Source organism: Tupaia chinensis, unplaced genomic scaffold, assembly GCF_000334495.1.
Source record: "Tupaia chinensis unplaced genomic scaffold, TupChi_1.0 Scaffold148004_1, whole genome shotgun sequence".
NCBI classification, from domain to species: domain Eukaryota; kingdom Metazoa; phylum Chordata; class Mammalia; order Scandentia; family Tupaiidae; genus Tupaia; species Tupaia belangeri.
Genome location: NW_006207854.1, coordinates 729,777 through 740,194, shown reverse-complemented (window position 1 = coordinate 740,194; position 10,418 = coordinate 729,777). Strand labels below are relative to the sequence as shown.

The 10,418-nt window shown below is 49.0% G+C and overlaps 1 protein-coding gene across 3 annotated transcripts in view; it reads left to right on the top strand.

The window, feature by feature from the left end:
- The first annotated feature begins 215 nt into the window (after positions 1-215).
- The window catches only part of MAP3K14 (mitogen-activated protein kinase kinase kinase 14), a 52,656-nt gene continuing 42,453 nt past the window's right edge, over positions 216-10,418 (top strand). For all 3 annotated transcript variants that reach the window (XR_003548141.1, XM_006170020.3, XM_006170019.3), the window contains exon 1: positions 216-325. The gene's annotated coding sequence lies outside the window, so the exon portion shown is untranslated. The remainder of the gene's footprint in view (positions 326-10,418) is intronic.

Sequence of the window (10,418 nt, the reverse complement as noted above, 5' to 3'; positions counted from 1 at the left end):
TATCCGGAAATAGTGCCCATTTCTGGAAACCTGGAATTGCCAACCAATCGTTGCTAGGGAGCCTTTCCATTGGCTAGCCTGGAGGAGAGGGCGGGGCCAAGGGTCGTGGTGCGGCCAAAGAGAGGAGGCGCGAAGCGAGGCAAAGTTGCAGCCGCGGGGGGAGGCGTGGCCCCGGGGATGGCCGCGAAGGCGGCGAGAGGGCGGGGCCCGGGCCCGGGGCGGGGCGAGCGTGGGTCCGGAACGCAGCGGTCGGCGCCTGGCGGCGGGAGATCGAGGGTGAGCGGAGCGCGACACACGCTTGGCTGGGGGGATCGGCGCTCGGCCGGTAGGTGACGAGCGGGACCCTAGGGCCCAGAGCGGGGCTCCGAGGCAGCGGCGGGGATGAGTCGCCCCTCAGCCCTGGGCCGAACCACGGCCAGACCTGGCACCCCGGAATGGTGGGGGTCGACGGCCTAGCCGTGTGCCGACGGGCGTCCCCTGTCGGAAACACTCGCGGCGGGCCCGGGGCACCCGTGGCCGTCCTTCGGCGCGCCCTCGCACGGCGTGCCAGCTCCACAGTCGCACGCCGTGCCTTCGCTGAGCCTCCAGGTCGCGCTCCCCCGCAGGCCACAAGCTCCCTCGTAGCGCGCCCAGGACTCCCTGTTGCCCTTTCCCCAACACCCCGAGCCACCGCGCTCAGCTGCCCTGCTGCTGGCCGGCTTTTCCGCTCCGCGTCCTGGGTGCCCTCCAGGATGGGGCTCGCTCGGCGCGGGGAGGACCGTGTCTCCTGCAGAAGTACTCCCTCCCACCTGCCCTGGCATTGGAACTCTCTGGCCTTCCTGAGAAGTTCTTGGAATCACACTCCAAGGCCAGCAGAAGGAGCAGGATGCTCCAGGCATCCTCCCCCCCTTCCTCTGACCCCTCTGTAAATCTGTGTGCGCCCCCCCCCCGAGACTTTATGTGTCTGTTCAGATATAATATTCTCATCTTGGAAACTCATCGTGGCCCTGGCATCTTGCAGCCGCGGGCCACCAGGAAGACAGAGACCGCTGTTCAGTATAGTTTCCCCACCTGCCCAGGAGCCTCCTGGTGTTCGGAAACTTCAGACTCTGCGTTTCCTTCCTATCCTAGTTGAAGTTTACATGTTGCTCTCCGCCCTGAACGGTGGAGTGGAGTGTGAATCAGTTCAAGGGGGAGATGATTAGTGGAGGAAAAGTACAGAAATCACCAGTGGTGTAAATGGCAAAGTTACTTTTGGTACCTGGAGACAGTGAACTTGATGAAGGATCTAAAAGCAAGCGAAGTTAAATGATGAGAGCAGGGCCGTGGTACAAAAGAGCAGTCTGAAGTTTATTCCAGGAAAAATGTCGAAAACCCCACAACTAGAAACATGGTCTTTCTGAAAGATTAGAGTGAGATAGCATCTTAACATTAATGACGTGGTTTTTACCTAGTGTCTTCATACCTGTAACCTCGTTTTCCCTTCAGAGGTCTTTGTGGCAAGATAAGGAATATTGTACTGTTTTTTAGGAGAGGCACCAGGTGGTGGTGGTGGGGGGGGAGATACAAATTATCCTGCTAGCTGCACCATAGCTAGTCTGGAGGCTGAGTCTTCCCCCAGGCCTCTGGGTCAGGGCCACATGTAGCACTCAGATGATGGAAGGAGGGCCAAGTGTTTGGTGTGGTCTTTAGGCTCCTAAGGTAAGAGGACACTTAATTCTGCTTAGGCAGAATTTGGATTTACTCTTGATTTTTTTTTTTTTTGTAATGTCCAAGTCTGTTCCTTTGGAATGATGCCAGACTTCTGAGTTTTTTCAGACACATTTAAAACGTCCTCATTCATTTTGAAGGGTGATGGGAGAAGGAACTTCTCAGAAGACCTCAAAATAGAAGCGCTAGTCTCTGACTTGAGTTTTAGAAGTACGCGGGTATATGTACCAGCACTTTTGTGAAATTAGACAGCAGTCAGCTGCCAAAGTGCAGGTCATCTTCTGGCCATTTTCTGATTATAAGGAGCAGGTCTGAAGGGGATTTTTTTTTTTTTTTTCTTTTGGCCCCTGGTATTGTCTGTTAGGGTTTGTGGGAGTGGCACCAGTGACAGGGACCCTGTCAAATGAACCTTCATCTATTAAACAAAAATGTCTGGTTGGGCTGTTTGGCCTCAACAGTTGGAGGTTTGGTTCCTCATTTTGGTTCTTCTGTTGAACACTGAGTCCTTTGTACTATGCTGGGAGTGTTTGTGTATCATGTAATGCTGAGAAGAGGGCTTGCCCGTCCAACCTTAGGCAACGGTTGTGATTTATTTATTTATTTATTTTATTTTTTTGGAAAGTGATAACAGTTCAGCCCTGGCTAGAGATATTTAGAGAGGTAAGAGACGTAAAGCTTTAACCAGGGTTGTTTCTTCACTGTTGGCACTTTCTTAAGACCGTTGTATCACTTTGGCCTGTGAAGTCACTTTAAATTTCCTATTTGTTTTCCTGTCTTGAAGGATAGCACGTGGCCTTGCCTAACAAGCCTGCCTCGCTTAATGAAGAACTGACAGGTTCATGCTGGTTGACTTAACAGATGGTCTTTCTTGGGTGGGGGGGAAGTTCAGAAATCTTAACACTAAATGCAGTCCTAAATAAAAAGCCAAAGTTAGCTTGATACATGTACAGGTGGCATATTTCTACTGATGGCTTCTATCCTCTCAAAGCTGTTACTTTTTTTTTTTTCCTGGCAAAAGGTTAAAATGCAACTAAAATTATGCTTTCATGATTAATAAGTCACTACCGCAGTTGTGTCTGATGCTTCCTGTTTGCCCCATTTTAGTACTCAGTTAAACTGGAAACATCTAAGCATTATGGGCCCTTGGGTAACACTACTGTGAAGTTGGGGAGGAAGGACAATTCTACGACAGTGGATCTGGGGAGCTCTGAGGATAAGTCTGCTTTCCTGGATTCCTGGGACCTCTAAAAGTAGAACAGAGCTTACCAGAGACTGGGAAGGAAAGCAGGGAGGGGAGGAGGAGAGAGATTGTTAAGGGTATGAAATCTCTAGTAAGGGAAAGCAGTGGAAGGGGTGCACATTTAAGTGATGCACGTGTGAAGGCTTTGTATGTACTTAGTGATGCTGACTGAAACGTCGAAAGCAGTAGCTTAGAAATGGAAGGCTATGAGGCCAGCAGATGTCATAGTTAAGGCGCTGGACTCCCACATGGCCAACTGCAGTTTGAGTCCTGGACCCAGCGGCTTGAAACTCATGCCAGGTACATGTGCATGCCTGCCCAAAATCCTGAGAGAAGAAGGGAGGAGAAGGGATTGTGGCATGACCATCCCCCCGAGTAGTGATTTCTCCTTTTCTGTCTGTCTCTGGTGAGCACACACACTCTACTCTATAGTCTCTAAAAGAATAAAGAAGAAAGACATGGAAGGCCAGATGTCAGGCAGATTTAGAGCATTTCCGTTGAGCTGAGCTGGATGTCAGGGTATAGGGTCCTTAGTTCTGGGCTGATTTTCTTGTCTAGTGACAGTGCAGAAAAAGTCATTCTTCCTCAGTGGCTTCTTTGTCCTTCTTTGTATTCTAGTTTAAACGGTCCTTTTCCCTTCCTGCTTTAATCCCTTAGCTCCTTGACATAAATCCCTTGAATTTATGTGGCATCAAGAGTAATTTTGTAGCCAGTCTTTGTATTTTCTCAGAATACTCATCTAAAGAAAGGCAGGGACAAAGATCAGAAAGCGAAGCCCAGTAAGGAGAAATAAAGTAGACGAGATTACTCAGGAAATCAGAGTCATGCCCAGAATCTAAACCCACTTTTCTTGACATCTAGCTCACTGTTTTTTTCAGCTAACTCGCTCATGAAAGGATAAGGGTTTTTCCCTCCAAAACATGTCAATTTTGAGCATAGCTGAACCAAAGTAGCAATTTGATTTATGTATTATAACGATTATTCATTGGTATTAATCATCGTTATCAATTATTATTTGGTATTGATTATTAATCAATAAAGGGTAAAAGATAAACAACATGTCATTATTATCCTCTGGTCAGGTCCAGTTTGGCGGATACAGAAACTGAGGCAGAGAGTCAAGTGATTTGTGCAGAGTATTGGAGCGAGTCTGTAATGTCTCCAGGTCCGTGAGGTGGTTTAGGTGGTCGGGTCAGACACACCTGGGTCAGGCCCACCTATGCCGCTGCTTGCCCACGTGCTCTCAGACAAATCACTTCTCCCCAAGTATCGGGTGCTTCAGTGTAAGTGGGATAAGAAATTCTATTTTTAATTATTTTATTTACTTTTATTTATTGTTATTATTATTTTCCAATTTGACCAGAGAGAAAAGGAGGGAAATAGAGAAAGCAAGCCAGCATGTGCAAGACTTGAACCGCAGTTGACCATATGGGAGTCCAGTGCTTTTAACCACCACGCCACCTGCCAGACCCCCAGGAAATATTTTATTTAACTGTATTTATTTATTTATTTTTATTTGATCAGAGAGGGACAGAGTGAGAAAGAGAGAGAGGAAAGTGAGATAGCAAGCCATCATGTCCAGTACTCAAATCACAGTCCTCACCTGGTAGCCTGTGGGACGTCTATGTGGGAGTCCAGCGCCCTTAACCACCACACCACCTGCCGACCCGGGATCAGAAATATTTCAGGGGACTGATGTGAGTAGAAAGTGAGAGGACAATGCTCCAGCCGCATGGATACTAAGATGAGAATGATAAACAAGGTCAGCATGGCCCCTGTGTGAGGACATGTTTTGCTGTATCGTTACCTAGAGGACAATATGTTAAGTGAAGAGCAACGCAGAAAGACAGACATCGTATGTCCTTGCTCCTGTGTGGATCTGAACAGTTTGACCTCCTCGAAGCAGAACAGTGGTTACCAGAGACTAGGGAGGAGCGGGGGAGAAGAGGTTGGCCAAGAGTGCCAAGTTACAGTGAGAGAAGGGGAACGCGTTCTGGTGGTCAGAACCCAGAAGGGGGACAAGTTAACAATAAGGTATTGTATATTCCAGAGCTGCTGGAAGAGAGGTTTTTGAATGAATTCACCATCAAAAAAATGGTAACTATATGAGGCAGTGGATATGCTAGTTCCCCTGGTTCGATCCCTACACCATGTTCACGTGTATGTATATGGTACACTGTACCTCATAAATATGTGCAGTTATTGTGTGTCAGCAAAAGATGAAGCAGTCCGCATGTAGTGAAAGGGAGAGGCTCTTTGTAAAGTGCGAGCTCAGAGCCTGGCACATGGGACACCATGAGCACAGTGGCCGTGACTGGTGGTGGTGCTGGTGGCGGATGCTGCGGTGGTGCCGGTGGTGGCGGTAAGAGCAGTGGTAGTAGGTACCGATTACTTCATTGTGACTACATCCGTTGTCTGTAAGTTGATGTCAGGAGGGATCAGACTGGCCTGGCAGGGCAAAGAGTCATTTTCACTGTCTCCAAGGGGGCATTTCTTCTGTCTAGAAGTTTTAGCTTAGTTTTCCCTGTCTCCCACTAAATACTGCCTCTCCACAGCCAGATGACCCTGAAGAGGCCCAGACCCTGCATGGTCAGAGTTGTCCTAAATTGCAGGCACCCTCAGGGCTCCCCTGCCTCCCGCAGAGGCAGAGCGGGGCCTGTCTGGGGGCTCCCTGTGCACTGCATGTGGTCAGATAGGTCCCACCATTAACTCGAGAGGTGAACAAAAGGAAAACACTGTGTAGCATGTAAGCCAACAAGGACCAGTTCTTTGGGGGACTAGGAGCGAGTGTTTGGTTCTGTGGCATGAGGTTCCCCCCACAGTGGCAGCCCCAGTAACCCCCCCTTCCCCATGATAAATTATGTCTTTGCCAGTTCCTCTCCAGTACCACTTCTGGGGGCCCTGGTTTGCCACCAAGGACTTGTAAATGTCTCTTTAAATCTCACTAGTTAAACGAAAAGAACGAACTCAGTTTCATTTTAGATTTTAAATTCTTCTTTCCCCTTAATACAAAACAAAAATATAGGCTCCCACCAGGCTGGTGTTCCCTTTAAATAACATTTTGTTTTCTCTTGGGGAAGCTGTCTTGATAGCCAAAGTCATTTCTAAAGTGAACCTAGTATTTAGAAAAAATAGATCACCGGATGTCAAGCCTCGTGTGGAGCTGGGTTCGGATGAAAATGAAACCAGCAGGCCTGGAACGGCAGCTCTGCGCTTGACTTCAGGCAGGAGGTGAGAGGCAGAGTGTGTCTGGGCCCTGCTCAGTCACTGGTTGGCCCCACTGACGGCATTTGATAGGTGCCTTAGTCATTTTCCAAGTGGCTTTGCTTAGGTGCACAGAGCACTTTCTCTGGAAGGTGAGTCACTCATGCAGGGGTGTAGGTGATTTATTCCCCAGGACAGTTGCAGAGGAAGTCCCGCACAGATCTTGTTGAGAAGCCCTTTGCTGAAGATCACATTCATCCCAGCCCGAGGGGTGCAGAGACCCTGAGAAAGTGCCCGGGAGGCTTCTGGGCCTGCTAACTGGCAGAGATAGACCCCCTGGCAGGGGTGGTGGGAGTGTGGCCAGGACACAGAGCCCAGTTCAGCGGTGTCTCAGCCCAGCTGCACTCCTGAGTCCAGCCACCTTGAGGGTGGGAAATGGCCTGCTTTCGGGGACAGTTACCAGTGAAGCAGGAGGGGAGCTTTGGGCCAAGGGAGCTGGGAAATCCCTTGGCAGAGAGCAGAGAGCCACAATCTGTACTTTGGTGTGACAGACCATTTGGGGAAGCCTTTCCACCTGCCTTCCCTTTAGCCACCTGTGTAGGGGACTTGAAAGAGCTCCAGCGATCGGAAAGGTTGGATTAAACCGTGGATTTCAGGAGGCTTTTGGAATCCCAACTCTGCCACGACCAGGGTTGTTGTCTGCATTCCCACCACCAGTTTTTGGACTCAGGAAAAGGCAGTAGGGGGAACTCCAGAGCCATCCCTTCCTCCCATTTTCAGGTTGTTACGGCTTCTGCAAACCCTCTTCCCATAAAGCCACCATCAGGTGTCTATCGGGCAGAGATTTTGTTCAAACTCTTCTTCTAAACTAGTGCAGTTGGCATTGAGTTTGACTGCTCATGATCAATTCAAGATGTCCAGGCCCACCCACAAGGTGGGCTTGGCTTGATTGCACCTGCAGCAGACCCCCTGCAGCTGGGGAGCCATTATTCCTTACAAGTAACCTTGTTTCTTGTTGCAGTCACAGATGCCTCCCCTGCCCCGGTGCCCACACCACATCACCCTGGACTAACCAGCAGTCACTTCAGGATGGCATGACTGAATAACTGGAAGCCTTAACTGCTCTCAAGAAAGAGCCGTTAGAATTAGACTGGAAATGATCCTTAGCATTTTCTTTTCTTTCTTTCTTTTTTAAGAATTATTTATTTAATTTTATTTATTATTATTTTTTTTAATTTGCTATAGGACACATGCACTTACCAGAGAGAGAGAAAGTGAGGAACAAGCTGCCAGGCCCGGGACTTGAATCACAGTCAACCATGTGGGAGTTCAGCACCTTAACCATCACACCACCTGCTGGCCCTGATCCTCACTATTTTCACACTCTCCTATTTTGCAGATGAGACAATGGTAGCCAAAGAAAGACAGATGGTTGCCCAAGGCCGCATAGCTAGTTAATGGCAGAGCCAGAGCTCAGTCCAGGCTCTGTTCACTGTGCTCTACTCCTGGGACAGGAACTTCCTTTTTTTTTTTTTTTTTTTGGGAGAGAGAGAGAGATTTTTGCTATAGGGCACGCATACTTGCTGGAGAGACAGAGAAACAGAAAGTGAGATATCACCCCCCGGGGGAGCGGCCACACCACAATCCTTTCTCCATTCTCTCCGGATTTGGGGCACATGCACACACCTGCCTTGCGTGAGTTTCAAGCTTCTGCATCTAGGACTTGAACCACAGTCAACTAGGTGGAAGTCCAGCAACATAACTATTATGCCATCTGCTGGTCCTGGGAACTTCATTTTTTAAAGTATCTCCTCCCTCTATTCCCCTACCCTGACCCCATCACTTTCAGCCTTTCTGCAGGCACTGCCAGGCCCAGGAAGGGTGGAAGCAGACTAAGTTGTTGCTCTGGGCCTAAAAAAAAGTCAGTAGTCAGACAGCAGGTGGCGTAGTGGTTAAGGTCTTGGACTCCTACCATGGTTCAAACCCTGGATCTGGCTGCTCAAAACTTGTGCTGGATGTATGTGTGTGTGTGTGTGTGTGTGTGTGTGTACATGCACGTGCATGTGCACACACCCAAAATTCTGAGAGGAAAATGAAGAAGAGATTGTGGCATAGCCATCCTCCCTGAAGGGTGATTTCTCACTTTCCCTCTCTCTGTCTCTCTGGTGAGCGCACACACCCTATACCAAAATTCTCTCTTAAAAAAAAAGAAGGAAGAGGGACCAGCAGTTAGCGTAATGGCTATGTCGCTGGACTCCCATGTAGTCGACCGCAGTTCGAGTCCCGGACCTGGTGACTTAAACTCACGCCAGGCGCGCATGTGTGTGTGCCCAAGATCCCGAGAGGAGAATGGAGGAGAAGGGATTGCGGTGTGGCCCTCCCCCCAGGGGGTGATTTCTCGCTTTCTGTCTGTCTGGTGAGCGCACGCGCCCTATAGCAAAAACCTCTCCAAAAAAAAAAAAAAAAAGAAGGAAAAAGTCAATAGGAAGGCATGTATTTGACATTGTTTTATGATGAAGTTCATATTATCCAAAGAAGGACAAGATTGATAAGAAAATACAATTCTGGGCAGAGTTACCCGGAAGTCTCAAAGGTTGTCTGCACCTTTAGGGTACTTTCCTACCTCGCCAAGCAGTATCGAACCCGAAGTGGCCATTCAGTAACTGCTAATGATTGAGCGTGAAGATCAAACCCACTAGACACCAAGAAACTCTTCTGCCTCTTTCGTCTGTGAAGAAGGGCCTCGTTGCTCCTGGCATGCAGGGGCCAAACAAACCAGAGTAGCCGACGTTCTCTCAGCTGGAGCTGTCTGGCCCCTCCTTTTGAGTCAAGCATGTTGTCATTTCTGAATGGAGGCCCCGGTAAATGCAAAGAACTATCGCAGCCGAGATCCATCACTCACTTTCTCCTGGCGTTGACCTGGGCCAGGATTAGTCTTCTAGTCAGTACTGGAATAACCGGGAGCCTTGGGAGGACAGGAGATTTAGCTAGCCTCAGATAAGGATATGATTGCCAACTAAGATTACAAATAGAGGGGCCAGCAGGTGGCGTCACCATGCTGGACTCCCACATGGCCTACCACGGTTCAAGTTCTGAACCTGGAGGCAGCTTGCCTTTTTTTTTTCTCTCTCTCTCTTGTGAGTGCATGTGTCCTGTAGAAATTTTAAAATGATAATAATAATTAAAATTAAATAAATAATTCTTGGGGCTGGCAGGTGGTGTGATAGTTCAGGTACTGGATTCCCATGTGGCCAACTACGGTTTGAGTCCCGGACCTGGTGACTTGCTTTCTCATTCTCTCTCTCTCTGTGTCTGTGGTCAAATTGAATACTAATAACAATAATAGATAAAAATAAATCATTTTAAAAATAATCCTAAAAAAAATGATTGTAAATGGAGCCTTTGGCCCAGGGAGTTAACTGGCCCATGCCAGTCTCAGCAGGCACTTGCTGTGCTTTATGAAACGGGAATACCTTTACACAGAGATAAAGCTGAGAGATTCATGTACCACCTCTCATTTAGGACATACTTGCAAGTTGGAGCCCAGGATATTGTCCTGCTCAGAAGGGTCATCTTCTCAACCAGTCAGAAGTGATTGGGTCTCTAGGTCAGCATTTAGGAGATGGGACCACAGGGCTCGGCAGCCAGCTGCTTGGTTATTGGCTGGCAGATGGGCAGTGTGGACACTCGGAGCCAAGCCAGCCAGGCGCTCCTTTACTCCTCGGGAGTGTGTCAGTCATTCTTTCACTTGGTGAACGCTAGTCGGTTGTGTCAGACATGCCAGACTTTGCTAGGTGCCAGAATATACAGACGAATATAACTGAGGCAAGAGAAAGGCAGACACGGACGCAGGTACATTCCAGGCCAGCCCCGGTCCTGAATCGGCCGTGACTGTGGGAGTTGGAGGGGAGCAAGAAAGGCATCCAGCCAGTGCCCTCTCTTCCAGCTTGCACCATGAATGTAGGAGCTCCCACCCTGCAGGTGTCCAGGCAGGAACACGCTTGGCCTTTCCCTCCTCCTGGGACCTTCTATTGCTTGTTAGCTTGGAACTGGAGCTTGATCGCAATCTGGAAACAGCCCTCACAGAGGAAAGGAGGGCATTTTCAGAAGGGTAGGTGCTGTCAGTAGAAATGTGCTCGAATGGGCAGGTGGTGGTACAGCAGTAACACAACTGGATCCACATGGGAAAGGTTCTGGGATCATGTCCCAGGGCCTCCATGAGCATGCTAGATATGCACACACATGCCTGGGATCCGGGCCAGCCGAGACGGGGCGGATCATGGCA